At 38.6% G+C, this 15,533-nt stretch overlaps 1 protein-coding gene across 3 annotated transcripts in view; it reads right to left on the bottom strand.

Moving 5' to 3' along the window:
* FILIP1 (filamin A interacting protein 1) overlaps positions 1-14,096 on the bottom strand; it is a 109,732-nt gene extending 95,636 nt beyond the window's left edge. For all 3 annotated transcript variants that reach the window (XM_059835765.1, XM_059835762.1, XM_059835763.1), the window contains exon 1: positions 13,776-14,096. The gene's annotated coding sequence lies outside the window, so the exon portion shown is untranslated. The remainder of the gene's footprint in view (positions 1-13,775) is intronic.
* Between the last annotated feature and the right edge of the window lie 1,437 nt (positions 14,097-15,533).

Raw genomic sequence — 15,533 nt, 5'->3', positions numbered from 1 at the left:
TCTTTATTTGATCTACAAATGACCTATTTTGGCAGCACTCTGAAAATATATAAAAATAACATAACGTCTGCAATTTATGTTTTCCTGCCTGCAATGCTCTATGACAGCGTTTTTAAAATGAACATATCTGCCAGACTTGTCTGCGATGTCCTTGGGAATTTTGACCTATTAACTACAATGGACTTTTAATGCAAGCTGTTTAAGGCAGGCTTGTTTCCATAAAGAAACTGGTTTGATTTTAGGGGTCACACAGATGAACTGCTACTCCTCACAGGTAGAATCCAGATGATTCCACTGAACTGCGTGACAGAATTGCAAAGTTTTACCATCCTTGAGAAGCCTGTGGAAGGAGAGTTGTACCAAAGAACACAAAATAAAACAAAATTAAAATACAACAGTACCTACACTAGGTATTTCGTAAACTGTCAAAGGCTACATAATCTAGCATCATCACTGGACTCATGGAAAACCTAGGTTCATTGCTTTCTTCATAGTATAGTGACACCATATTAGTTATTTGTACTGGTAGATATTTTTTTCAGTGATGGCTTTGTGCTTGCTCAGGTTCTCTCTATGGAGAGAAATGGGAATATGAGGTTAATACCAATATTGTCCAGCACTAAATCAGTTCCCGTGGCCTAGAGAAGGGCTGGGACACCTGCACACTATCTCTAAAGGCTCAAGGATGTGCTTTTCTCACTTAGCCCCTGGTATTACAGCTACGCAGCTGTCCTGCTGCCAAGGCTTTGCCCCTTGGAGATTCCTATTGCAGGGAGACTGGAAGCAGAACAGCCTGATTAGAGCCTGCAGCTGAAATTATGCTGGGCAATTTCTTCTGGTAAACAATTCATCCCACCTAAAAGCATGGGTTTGAGTACTCTGAAGCAGATTTGAGTCAAATTCAGTACAAAGTCTCAGAGAAACAAAAAATGAAAATGGAATGTATGAACTGCAGAAACAGTTCCTTTTGCTATTTCCAATCTTTTTTTCCCCACACTAACATCACAAGAAGTCAGAGGTACTATCAGAGTGAAGCAGAAAAATGATGAGAAAATGGTTTCTCTGCTCTTTTTTTCCACATGTCCCAATTCCCTGTCAAAGCCCAGTAGCATTTTAAGTTCTTACTATACAGAAAGAAACTGTTGTTCAAATTGTCTGCATGATTCAAAATGGGTATTTGAATAAAAATGAGTGAATTTTGGGTCACAGGGAGTAAGAACAACTCTATGACTTTGCACGTAGCTTCAGGTCTTCCCAAGTGTCAGCTTCTGCTGCTGTGAATATTTAAGCATTTCATACAAAGTAGACTTTTTTTTCTGCGAAGAGGGAAGCAATCATCTCAGAATACCTTGTATTTAAAGTATGTTCCTGTGAGGTGGAAGACTGTGTTTTAATCCCTATATTGTAGCAATAAAGTATTCTAACATTTTTCTTTCTAGGTTGTTTTGCGTGTTTTTTTTTTTTTCTTGGTTCCAAACTCCCACTTGTCTTCTTGTTCTTTAAATTTTGCTATAAGAGCCCCATAATAAAACAGTATTTTGCAGTCTGGTAAAAGATTTAATCCAAACAAAAACTAATGATGTGCCTCACTGCAAATCCTGAAAAAACATAGCAAAGCATTTATTTGTTTTTATTTTTTAGATTCAGCCATCAATCGAAAAAGTACAGTTATATGCACAGTCTTAATTAATTTTCCTGGGAATTCCTTTGAAGGAATAACTGAGCAATGCCTCCTTCCCACTTTTCTCTTTGGGTCTCTCTCTTACATGCTGGCTACTTCTGAAACCTATCTTCCACCTTCTTCTCCTTCCTTATAGCTTCAGAGGTTCAGAACAGTTCAGGGTCAGAACTGGGAGCACTGTAAATGTTCTTGTTTTCTGTCTGGGAGGAAAACAGTGCTGCATTTGTGAAAAGTTCCTTTTGTGGGTGAATCAACACAGTATTACCAAGTGATGGATGATTACATGAAAACTTTTATGAACCAAGAAATCAAAACCTGTTTGCTAGGGAATTATACATTAAGTGGATAAAGTATTTTTTATGTTGGCCATGGTAACAAATATAACTAAAACAAAGAGATAAGGTGACAACTAATGTAAAATATCAATCAACATATTGCATAGCTATATATACAATATTAGTTTTATCCCCAGACTCAGGTGCCTATTTTCTTAGACCAGAGGAGATGAAGGGAAAGAAGAGGAGCCGCTGCTGCGCCATTAGCAACTGTGGGATGCCTGATGCGCTTCCCCAATACATGACCTGACTGCAGCCCTATTTCTGCTGTACCATTACAAGTGACCAGTATGAATAATTGCATAGTTACAGAGTTGCACTGTGATGCAGGTAAAGCCACGAGGAAGGCAGCATTTTCAGTCTAAGTAAGGGATCCTTGAGGTAGGGTTGATGTTGGGGTGAACTGAAATGTTATCTGTCAGCTGTAGCTGTCAGCAAAAATATTAAAGAAAGAGCAGCTGCATCATGCCACAAGCAGGGGAGTGGAGCAGTCGTAGCTCCAAAATAGATTTTAGAGTCAGACAGAGTTTTCTTTTAATGAACCCCAGTAATAGTCATGGACTGTTTATTTTCAAACATGCTTTGAGCCAGTTGATAACACTACTGCTTTTAAAATGTTTTAAACAAATGCTTGAGATGCAAGTAAAGAGCTATTTAGAATAGGACTTACTGAAAGGTATGTTACTACTCCTAGAAAATGTATTCTTTCCTACTAATTATTTTCAGCTTCTGTAGCTTTAAATTTACCCTCACCATTTTAGTGTGTAAGTGCTGATATAACAATAAAATTGATATGACAATAAAAAGTCATAGCTGGAAGAAAAATTATTGGCTTATTATAGCTTCTGTAGCATTTATTCTTCCTTTTCAGAACATTTAATTAATAAGATACTAAGCTATCCTGAAAATAGTTATTAAAGAATAACATCTTACAGTCTTTTTGGGTTGCCATTAAAGAAAATAATAAGCAGCAGTCTCTTCTGGATCTTGAATTCCAAGATAAATGTAATAAAGCTTGTGGCGGGGTGTTATTGTTTACTGCTTGGAAAAACTTATGCAACAGCAGAATACTGTTCTGATTTTTGAGCTGCTGCTAATGAAGTACAACCAGACAGGGTACATTGCCATGAGTCAGGAAATCTGGATGTTCCTGGACAGAGGCCAAGGGAGCTTAGACACATCACAGATATGATGTATATGTATCCTCTAGGGGAGATACACTGGGTTGTTTTCAAGCATGTCAAGCTGCCTGATTCAAGAAGCAACCAAATGACCACCTTGAAACGAAGTTACTAGCTGTCTGTTTCTCAGAGTCCCTTGTTTTTACACCAGGAAAACAAGAAAGAAGTAGGCTGCCCAGGGGAGCTTAGAGATTAGATATTAGGTTCAGCCTTGAGACAGTAGGTCCAAAACCCTGAGGGTTTAAGTTTGTTCTTTCACTATAAAAAGAAAAAAGAAAACACAAAACAAAAAACCAAAACACCTAAATTAAAAAAACCCTGATACGCTACAATTTACTGTGAGACTGTAAACAAACCTTTTGAACTCATTGTCTGCTAAAGAATGGTATGACTTTTTTGTAAGAGCATGGGTGCTACTGTTGTACACATGGGGAGAAGTTCCACTCTCCGCTACGCTAAATCGTTTGCTGAAATGCTGCTATGTTTCAGTACAGCACTATGGTACGTATGCAACTCCCTAGCATTTTCTGAGCCTTCAAAATGTTGTTACTGCGGGCCCCTATTTTTCGAGTGAAATTAACTGGTTTCCTAAAACTAGCTGGGATCACATAAAAGGGTGCCACTGGTTTCTTTTCCTTCCCACTCCTCTTTCTTGCAGCTTAACATAACCTCCCGAGGAGACTTTAATTTTTTGCTCTCCCCTACCCTTTTTTGGTAGGTGTTTTTTCCTTATCTTCCCACAACCCTTCCCTGCATTGTGCCCCAAGGGAGGACTTCAGCTTTCACTGCCTCTCCAGCAGGACACGCAGAGCAGTTTTCTCCCATGCACAGCCTGTGCTGGCACACCTAGGTACGTGGGTGGCTGCTTGGGCTTCCACATTTCACACCTTTTATCGGGGAAGCTCTCACAATAAAGACCTGACGTCCCTTTCATGAAATCCAAGGAAGGGTCATTTATTACCCCATTCTTTGCCCCCTGGAAAGGCTCTCAAGTAAACTAAGAAATAATTTCCAGACCTCCTACTTTGATCTGGGCTAGCTTTGGGCCCACCTTTGCAGTTGCCGCTGCCATTACACCATGGCAGGGCACGGTGTAGTAGACCCGCATTACCCTCGACGGTGTTTCGGCAGCTGTGGCTGCAAACCTTGGTCTGCCTCTTCTGTGCCATGACACATAAGTGAGCGTGGGACTCTGCCCTGCTCTCGGACTCACTGTCCCTTCTGTCTACTGGTATTGCCAACCGCACACATTCAAAATCTTGAGATAATCTTCCAAAGTTGTGTTTCAGGAGATTTTAAAACAATACCTCATGGCATCAGATCATCTAGAGCTCATAGACTTCTTGAAGCCATCAGGACTGTTTTTTTGCTAATTTTCTCTGGTTTTAATTAAAGCTGAGAGTCATGTAACGGCAACCTAATCCCTAGGGTAAACCCTTATAAAAAAATCTCAGTTGCCAAGAGAGTCACATGAGCTGCCGCCATTGCTTTAACAAAGCAGGCAAGACTGGAGACCCTGGCTACTTGCTGAGCCTGGAGGAGACAGGCAGCACCGCAGGACATTTCTGTTTTCCAGGTGCTCTCTCTTCCCCCAGCCAATATGTGGGGGTCATGTGGCCTCCCCTTAGCCCCATAGCGGCTCCAGGGCTGCCCCACGACCAGCTAATTTGGGTAGTCACCACCTGCCCATCCCTTCCCTCAAAGGTCCTTTTTCCTCCAATGTGTTGTTTTTCCTCAGCAGCCTCCTTCTTCTATCAGACAGCTTGTCCTGAGCACTCCCAAAATAACAACAAGCTCACGAGCTGACAGCACCATCTTTGCCCCATGGATTACTTCTGGTACAACTGAACCTGAGGGAATTATTTTATTTTTCCTGAAACATCTTAGTATTGGCACTAGTTTGGTTTCTATTTTGGTGTGGTTTTGTTCTTGCAGCTTCCTTGTCACATCCCTGGTCCTCCTCTTTCCTTTTTCTGCTGTGCTTTACCAGTATGGCTGATTTCTTGCTGCCCGCAACTCAGCGCACAGCTATGCTTCCCTCTGGGGAGCTCCTCTAAAAATACATATTCTTGTCATTCAGACTAATTCAACTTCTATTCCTACTTCTCCCAGCAGAATCTGGTTTCCAAGGAGGGCTATTTAAGTCTCCTTATTCAAAGCTGTTGACACGATGTTCAATACTGCAACATCTCAGGGTGTCAAAGTCACTACTATATTTATTCTTGTAACATCCCAGGTGTTATTAAAAGTGTAGGAGTAAATAACTTGCTGAGAGTCATACAAGGAGTCACTGATGTGAAAGTCAGCCATTTAACCAGCCTTCCTCTCCCCCAGTATAATACCTATCACCTCAAGTTTTAGGGTAACATTATTTGAAAGGGATAAACAACAAAATTCAAACATGGCATGAATATTTTGGAAAGGGAACCTGAATTTAGCAAAGTGTTTCTGAATAATAAGCAATCTATCAGATGTCCTGTCACTCTTACAGCCTATTCCCTGCAGTGTGATTTAGTCTTTGTTTATACAACTAATGCTGGAGGTATCTAATTAACTCTCCTTATGTGCAGTTATGCTTGCCTCATCTTTAGATACTGCTGTCTTGGAGGGATTTTTTGAGTTGACAGCAATAGCCTGTAGAATTGTTCCCGCTCTACTTATTTCTTAACAATTACGATGTTACAAACTGTTGTGTTATGTTCAGAGTATTCACTGAACACTTACATAGATTATTCAGTTTATTTCTGATATTTTTCTGTGTTTCCTTTGTGCTATCTAAGCTAACGAGACACTGATTACACTGTCTACAGCTACCATCACATATTTTTCTAGCACTTCTGATCCATCTAAAGAGAAGAAGAATACCTGTCTTCAGTGGTTATTCTTAATAGGTATGAGAAATCCTATATGGAAAGACTGCCTGCCACATCCCTTTGAGTGCCACAAGGCCATTATTTTGTCCTTGCTTCATGCTACAGTAATAACCACCAGGTAAGTTTGGATGCTTCCACTACCAAGGGCTTTTCTAAACCAAAAGAGCCTAAGCTAGTCTCAGGTTAACCAGAACTCCATCTAGGAATCCTGTTTGCCATATGTGCATCATGCTCTGTTCCTGATTAGGATACAATTGGAAAGAGATGTTCAGTGAGAAAAGTGAACGCAGCAGTGGAGGCAGTCTTCAGGGTTTCCTTCCCCAAAAGCAGCATCTCTCTTTTCCTTCCTTATTTGCTTATTACTTACAATCTCAATGCTAGCCTTTCAGCATGTGGGACTACCTGGAAAGATAAAGATAGAATATACCTAACCTTTTTTTCAGAATTCTTTTGTGGAGAGATGGCATCTTAATTCTAAATGTTTGGCTTTCAAACAGAATGTGGCAGGGAGGAAGAGGAGAGTGTGCATTCTAAAAGCTGGAGTAAACTAGGATAGAAAATTACATACAAGATTTTGGTTCTTATTATGCTTATTTTAGGATATAACACATCAAACATAACAAAATCAAACAAAAAACCCCTACAAATATTGCTTCTTTTGCAATTTTGAAAGTGCCAAAGGCTTGTGATTTATGTTACTATCAACCGTCTCTGCAGCCATCTTTTATTCAGTGTACGGATTTCAATACACTGATTGTCATCACTGGCAAAATATTCCTCAGCCAGACATGTTCAAAACTTTGTGATCCAAATAAGATGCAAGACCATAGAATAATTACAGATTAAAAATAATCACGGTAACTGAAAATAACCAAAGTCCGGAGCAACCTGATCAGACTCTGGAGTTAGTCCCACTTTGAGTGAGACTGGACGGCTTCCGTCAGTTCTTTCCACCTAAATTCTGGTACTATAACTCCATAAGTGGCACCTCTCATTCAGAGGACGTGCTGCTGTGATCCTGTCTTTTACTATTTGCAATGTGATGCCTTTTGTGACTTGGATTCTAGCTTCTGGCTCCTGCCACTCGAAGCGGCAGTGGTTCCCATAGCCAGCTGCCTCGTAACATGTGGTTCCTCTGGCACTCAGGAGCTCTGTTGCCATGTGTGTCCCTCTGTGTGCAAGGGACATCTTGTTCTGCACTATGTTTGACATGCTTGAGGACATCAGGCACGGCATCATTCCCTTCCTCCTGCCTCCTGCCCAGAGTCAAAAATCAGAATGCTTATTTTTCTCTAAAGAATTTTATCAGATTGAGGAACTGAAATCCCTATCTACTGGAATATAATTTGTGTTTCTTTTTATTACAGAAGTCCTTGTAGAAGAATAAAAGGAGGAGAAATAAGACACTATAGAAGAACTACTGTAACCTTTACCTTAAAAGTTAGATCCAAGAGGTTTTGTGATTACATATGGTGGGACAAGTGAGATTGCGGGAACAAGCATGAATGATAGACACGGGAATTGAATAGCTTTAGCATGAGAAATATATGCCTAATTTTTTTTTAAATTTTAGTCAGCCCAACACTGAACCAGTCATGGTTAACTGCGTGTGCTTTGCCACCCTTTCATTTATGTCCTTGCTTACGGCTTTTAAAGGGATAATTTTTCAACAATCTGGATTATATATTTTAAAAGTAAGAATGTTCTTTGAATCATATAACTAAATAGTGTGAGGTTTTATGAATATCCTGTCTACCATGTTCACAAATTTGAACTTAGGGATAAATTGTGTATGTTTTTTCTTTAGTGTCTATTTGTTGTCACAGTAACTGTAGTTTTCCCAATAAATGGAAATTGCATCGTTTCCTTAGCATTCAGGTTATTGCACTGAAATAGCACCATGAACTCACCACCACTTCTCCCTTCCTGTTGTCAAGAAAGATCTCATTTAGTTACAGGAACAGGCCCTAAACCAGGTTAGTTTAGATATGTGCGCATTAGAAAGCTGAAGCAAGTCTGCTTAGCCCCATTACATCCTATGACTCATGCATGTGTGGGAAAGACCTTATTTTCACAGAGATCTCTTAGATAAACAAGACAAGTTGGCAGCAATTCATCAGCATTACACTGATGTTAGCAGTCTCCTGTTTTCTGTTGCGTTCATTTGCTTTATATTTTCTGAAAAATGCAAGCAGTCTGATAAACTCTAACGAAAATTCTTGTACCAAGGACATACGAGCTTTCATTTTCAATTACTTTTTTTGAATAGGAGCCGTCTTAAAACCAGTTTCTAAAAAAAAAATCCTATCCTGTTATTACAATAGAATCCACTTTTTCTTAGTTGTTTTTTTTTTTAAGTTTGTTAGTGAAGCTGTAGCTCTTGCTATATACAGCCATAACACACTAGTTAGTTAGACACCTTCCCCCACCCAGATCTACAAGGCTCTAAATACTGTGGACTTCAGACAGAAAATGGATTTAGCTTCCAAAATACTACTTTTACATATGCACTGGAACAAACTTTTGAACAGCATAAATCACAAAATATTACACTTTTTGACACCATTTCCCCAAAAAGGAAAAACAAAGAAAGCAACCCTTACTGTATTAAAGAGCTCTTAAAGTATATAAATCAAACTGAAAAAGTTTATTGCAAATTCACTGAGGTTTTTGCTCTTATTCTGAAACCCCACCCGTTTATATCTGAATAAGTCTGGTCACATCATAGATAATTAAGATTTTAATTGCCATTTTATCAGCTTTGAAATGAAACTCATTCAGACAATGTACAACAATCTTTTAGATTCACACACCCCTTTGCTTGTGTCAGCTAACAGCAACTAGACGGGTTGCCCATTTAAGGGAAAAAGTACAAGCTCCAGCCTATTTCCCTGTGCTTCGGACGTGTTTGTCCCACTCCTTCAGCAATGCATTCTGTAAGGCCAAAAAGCATTTCTTTTCTTACAAAAGGCACAAACACGTGCACACACACGTGCACATTTCTGATTAAGTCTCAGGTCTCACAGAACTTCAAAATTAAGGAACTGGATGTTGGAATTCTTCATTTTCTTCTCAGTTCTATAATACCACGTATAGCAATTTTCTATTAACTGGGGGGGGCGCGGGGGGGGGGGGGGGGAAGCAACTCGCTAAACAGCCCAGGATAAATCATGTATTTTAACAGGTGTCTATCTAGCAATAGAAGAACGATTTAAAAATAAGATGCAATTGTACTTTTAGGATATATGGTTTTAATTGTAGGAATCATCTCTTTGTATTTGCGAATTGTGTAAACATTTTGGAGGAGACCACAATCTATGTAATCTTACATATCATCTGTAGAGCTACCATTTTCAGGCTTTACTTTTGGAAAAGATTTAGAGATAAAGTCCAAGCACAGCAGAATGAGAATGATAGGGCAAAGCCATCTTGAATTAAAAAAAAAAAAAAAGCTGTCCCAATTTAGGAAGACTGTGTTTGCATGGATATTAGTACTTATTTTGCTATGATGGTAAGAATAAGTAGTAATACAGAAAGTGCAGATTATCTGCAGAAGCTGGAGGAGTAGGTGAAAAGACTCAAAATAAAAGGAAAAATCTAATCAAGTATGCAGAAAGGCACAATTTTCACAAATACATTAAGCATCACACAATCTTCAACGGGATTAGAGACTCCCACTATCTCTCCTGAACAGGAAATAGGCACAATTGTTCCTGTCCTTTGGACACCAGCACCTCAAAGAGTAACTACAGGACTGTGTTACAAAGGCTTTATTTTTCTAGCATCACTAACTTGGTACAAATACTAGCTACTAAATGAGAAAAAAAGAGGTTAAGAAATCTTAATTATTTATGAAATAGTTGTTTCCTCAGTTATCCAATATCAAGAAAAGCCTGTATTCCCCAAATATTTCCCAGTATTCTGTATAAAATTAGGAAACAACTTTCAGTAGAAAACACTGAAAGAAATGAAAAGAGAAAAGGCTAAAAATGAAAAGCACCAGAATAAGATGATGAAGCTGAAAAGTATAAGTGTTTGTGCTTCTTATAAAGAAATATTTAAACTTTTCTATACAACAGATTATTATTATTTTATCACATACACTATTTTATCTTTCTAGCTTTCAGTTCTTATCTTAGGTTTTATATAATAAATTTTTTTAGTGAAATAATAGGAGGTATGAATAGATGAAGTGGAGTTCCTTCTCCTTTGTCATCTTGTTTCATCTGGCTTCTTCACAAATATTATAGCTCTATTTCCCAAAATGGCATTTTAGACATGTAGAAGGACAAAATCGCTGCCCCAAAATTCAGTTTATATATTGAAATAGTATGGCAAACTGCAACAACAGACCTTGAGAAAAGAAGGGAAGAAACAGGAAATTAGAGAAAAAGTAAAATGTCTCTTAGGAAAAAAATTATTTGGACAGGAATATAGATGATCCATTTCGTTAAATGCTCTTGAGGGGACTGAAAATTTATCTGTTAATTATTGAACACTAAGACGTGATCTTATTAAACTCAAAGAAAATCTCACTCTTAATTCAGTGGCATAAACCTGGCCTCTGACTGAGCACAGCTCTGAGGCATATTCTTAATTTATGCCTAGGGGCACATCAACTGCATCAGATGAGATTACCAAAAGCCTTAAATTAAGCATGTGGGGAATCTGTGCCAACAGAAAGATCCTGTATCAGGAGTTTTACTGATACAGGTGTATCAGTAAAAACCTTTTAGTATGGAAATGGCTACACTGGCAAAATTGTGACCCAGAGGAACAAAACAGGACATACTAGTAAAAGTAGAGATTTCCCAACATACTTATGCTTACTACACAAGCTGCTTCCAGGAAGTACAACTATATCTTCAGGAGTCCTACCTTGGTTGACATAGTTAGTAGACAAGTTTAGTCTTTCCATTACATTAGTGTCAGGTGCTACAGTGAGAGGCACTATAGAAAACTCGTATGTCATTAGGTCAGTTTCAAGCTTACTAAAACCCGTAGCATAGAGGACGGACCACTTAACTCCAGAGCCGAAGGTTAATAGTCTACCAGTTATGAGCAGGAGGAGTATGAGAAAATCAGGACAGATGTAGGCAGGGACAGAACAGTGCTGAACTTGGAAGATGAATTCAAGTCTTTGAATTTGGTGTTAAAAAGAACCAGACATTCTATAAAGAGATTGAAAGACTGAGGTGATGACAAAACACTCAGTTAAGATGATGACTTTAGCTGTGGCTAGATTGGCTAAAAGAGGCCATAAATTATAATATTACTGTAATGAAGGTGAAAGAATGAGCCACAGGCAGAGTCTGGAAATGGATTCAGATTGGGAGGAATACACAGTCTTTAGCACCATGAAAGGCACTATTCATTCCACAGTTATGGGAATATAAACAAAATCAAAACAGTATATAATGGGGAAAATAAATGGGTATGCTATGTCTACTTGTCTTCCAAGAAAATCTCTACAATGGAGTGTATCGCCAAAACCTAAATTACTTTTTGATTTGATATAAAATTGAGCTTGGTTTCACTGTACTCATTAGTAGAATTGGCTATTCTTCAAATATGAAACCATCTGTTGAATAGCCACATTACATATTCCACAGATTTGATTGGAAAATCCCAGAGCCTCTTTGTGGACACCTGTTGAGAATAGTAATTTTAGCCTCCTCCTCCATTTTGAAGTGGAAAGGAAGACAGATGTATGTAAAACCACAACTCCGTGTGTTAGAGTTGGAAGTTGCTATCAGACTGTTCAAAAAGTCACTTCATTTGATAGTTATCAGGCAAATAAATTTGCGTTTTGCTTTTAAAAACTTTGCTAGAAGTAAATTGTGCAAGAAAAGTAAAATTATAAAACCGTACATTATGCTGAGCAACAACTAAAACCAAAAAGCAGTCCATAATTAGCACAGCTTTTTCCCAGATTTTGTCAACCCTATATATTCAGAAGGTCAAATTTGCCATTTCTCCACAGTTTATTATTTGCCAATTAACTCACTCAAAATAAGAAACAGTAATTTTCACTCTAATGACAAGATGACAAAAACTGTACAAATCATATTGTCTCAGTTTTAGTTCTCACTGTACAGCTTTCTTATGAAAAAATAACTTTCTCAGGATATGTCTATATTAAAAAGTAATACCAAAGTTTCCTTTTGAGATTTAGATTTGGGATACCATAGTACTGTAGTAATTCCACGGTAATGATTATCACATTAAATCATGGCCACCAAAAAGTATTCCTATTTAGTGCTTAAGTAGTGTGCCCCTTGCTATGAAATAAAATGTATGCTATATTATGTTTGCTTTTAAGAATTTTCCTCCATCCTAATACTTCATTTATCTTATTGTTTCACAGGCAGTTACATTCCCAGCCACCAAGTCAAAGTTGCTTCAGAGTATTTTAATTTCATCCAATCTGTAAGCATGTCACTGATAAGATGTAGTATTGATGTCATTTACATAGTATGCAGGGATGAAACTAGAATTATTTAGCTAAAGCAAGACCTCATCTTCCTGAGGCAGTCCCAGAGTCCACAGACTGAGTGTCAAACACCACAGACAGTCAGCGTAGACTCAGTCAGTCTATTCCTTCTTTAGGACAAATATTTTTCATCGAAGACAATTCTAGATAAATCTGTGAACGGGGTTTTTGCACGGGTTAAGTGCATTCTTTAAATCTTTGCCTTCATAACTGAATTCATATTACATATGAATTCATAATCAGTACGTCTTTTAAAAATTCATGCACTAGATTTCTTTTGTTTGGAGAAAATGGCTTTAAAAGACTGGGGGGGGGCTGGGGGGGGGGGGGGGGGGGGGGGGCGCGGGCGTCAATTCCTCAATTGACCAAACAGCTTTTGTCAGTTTAGACACAGCAATTCATACTAAGCAATACCTCCCTTAAATTACATGACCATTATGGGACCATAGGATATGCATTTCCAACAGACAAACAGGCTTCCATTCTGTCAGGGTAAAACATCTGAGAACTGGTTTCTCATTTATTTTGCAAAAGAAACAAACGCTTCAACAACAATGACCCAGCTCAAGCACACTTGGGTACAATAAACATAAGGTCAGTCTTTAGGATGGTTGCATTATACAGCTAATCAATTGAGCAGAGATTAATATTCGTTCTATGTAAATAAGAGGAAGAACCAAGAGCTGTTGTTACAAGGATAGTATGAAAGGCACCAGGTGTCTCTGTGTGCTAAAAGTTATTAAGGAAACAAAAAGTACAAATGTGCCGGGTCACAAAGTATTCAGTTAATTCAGTTACTGAATGGCTATTTCCTCTTACTTATTCCACAGGCTGTCACTGTTTTTAATAGCTACTAGACTATCACTGGTAAGGGATGATATGATATGTATTCTATTCTTTAATGTTGGTTTGCCTTCTGTCAGCATGTAAGCAGATATAAGCAAGATACATGACAAAATCGATACACATTTTTTCATATTACTACTAGCTACTTGATTATGCTCGTTCTAAGAACTGCGAAAGTTATTTAAGCAATGTTTTGCTGTGATGGAAGTGTAAAAACAAAATCTAAAACTTTTATCCCAGCTTTCATCTACTGATGTTTCCAAATCACGCAGAAGACTGTTCATAGAAGGAAAGAGACAATAGTCACTAGAAAAGAAAATCACTTCTCTTAAAAAGAATGCATTGGAGTGGTTAGCTCAGTCTTACCTGTCAGCAACACGAACCTAGGAATATATCCTTTACACCGCAAGATCACAGTAGCTTGTCCCACAGCACTACCACAGTAGTAGACTGATCCAGCCCAGGAGAACACAAAGAGAGAAGCTTTTCCCACTTTTCTAGGTCTACCAGCAGCTGAAGTAATGAAGGAAATGGGGTAGAGAACAGAAAACCAAAGCTGCTTCTCGCAGAAATCCCAGGCAGGAGAAGTAGGAGGTATACTCTGTCTGTGTCTCACCCAGACTTTTGTTTAAAAGTTTTTTCAACTGTTGCTAGGTGGTGTTAGGCTTTGGCAGTTTAGTTCTCAGATTGTATTTCCCCTCTTCTGGTCTCTTCACACAGTGTTACAGCAATGACTTTGTTGAGCTCAGCTCGCTTGTGCTATATTTAACCAGTGTTCTCAGCAAGTCAAGCCTGTCAACAGCTGAGAAGTTTGGAGCAGGCTTTGCTGAGTTCCTCAGCTGCTGAATTATCAGTGGATGTAGCACTGCACAGCTCAGCTACTACATTCACTGAAAGATTGTGGGGAAACTGTCAAATCCTTTTAAGGTCTTCCAGTGACTTCACGGGAGTAATTACTATTTAAAGCACTAAGTACAAGATGTGTATTTAGGCATATATTTTAGACTGCTAGAGAAAGAATACTTGTGTTCACAGCAGATGAGTTCAATTATTTATACAGTGAGGATTTTCCTAGGACAAGTAGGAAGTTTATAATTTGAAAGGCATGCACTTCACTTCAGGAAAAATTACACGTGGGGAGAACTTTTTGCAGCATAATTTTTTACAGAGTTTAAATATATTAAGATCACACGGAGAAATTAATGAAAGGCTTAGGCTGGAAAGTTTTCAGTGTGGCATTTATTCCAAAGACAACCTTTTTCTCCCGGACCAAGAGCTTCCTACAGTAATACCTACTCTGTCTCTAACTCTCACTGAAGAAGAAAAGGAAAGCCACGCAAATCCCGATTTGTTTGATATGAGTATTACGAACACACTACTCCAGGGCTGTATACATTCTGATGTATCCACACTTGCTTCTGGATCTAATTACTGTTCCAAATTCTAAGCCGTAAGTCTCTTAATCAACAGACCAGCAGTAACATTGGGCAGCTTTCAGCCCACAAACCATCATGATATCAAGATTCTCCAAAGATGTTGCAGATCTCAGACTCCAGAGCAAAGTTCTACCACCTCATGGCAGAACAGCCCCTGTAAATGCCTCCAGCAAGGAAAATTCCTTACCCGAACAACTCTGTTCTCATCTGAGCTGTGCTTCAGAGTGAAATGCAGAATGGGCCTCCTTTGGAAAGCTTTTCCCTTGTGATGATTTGCGATATTCATCTAGGTTCGATGAAGAGGAAGGAAAGAAAGAAGAAAGGGAAGAAAAAAGTAGAAAGATGCTAAAAAATTTGCTTGTCAATATTTATACATGGAGACACCCCAACCCTTCAGAGCAAAAGAAGAAGATTCAAGCAAATCATAACAGTACCCTTCAGTGATGCTGGGTCACTATGCAAATAGTAGGATGGGTAGTGAAAAAGGTATCATGCTCTTTGTGGCAATTTCAACATGCAGGAACCTAATTGGCCACAACTATATGAGATACCAGGGGGTGAGAACAAGCCCTTATGGGAAGCAGCTGTAGGATTAGCTGTAGCCTGGTGCTCTAACCCTGTCTCTGGAATGACTTCTACTTGATCTGTGTTGTTGCCTAAACAAGCAAGGAACGATGAAAAAATCCTT

This window comes from Gavia stellata, chromosome 2, assembly GCF_030936135.1.
Source record: "Gavia stellata isolate bGavSte3 chromosome 2, bGavSte3.hap2, whole genome shotgun sequence".
Lineage (NCBI taxonomy): Eukaryota > Metazoa > Chordata > Aves > Gaviiformes > Gaviidae > Gavia > Gavia stellata.
The sequence above is the reverse complement of the archived record's forward strand: the minus strand, read 5'-3'. Positions and strand labels throughout refer to the sequence as shown.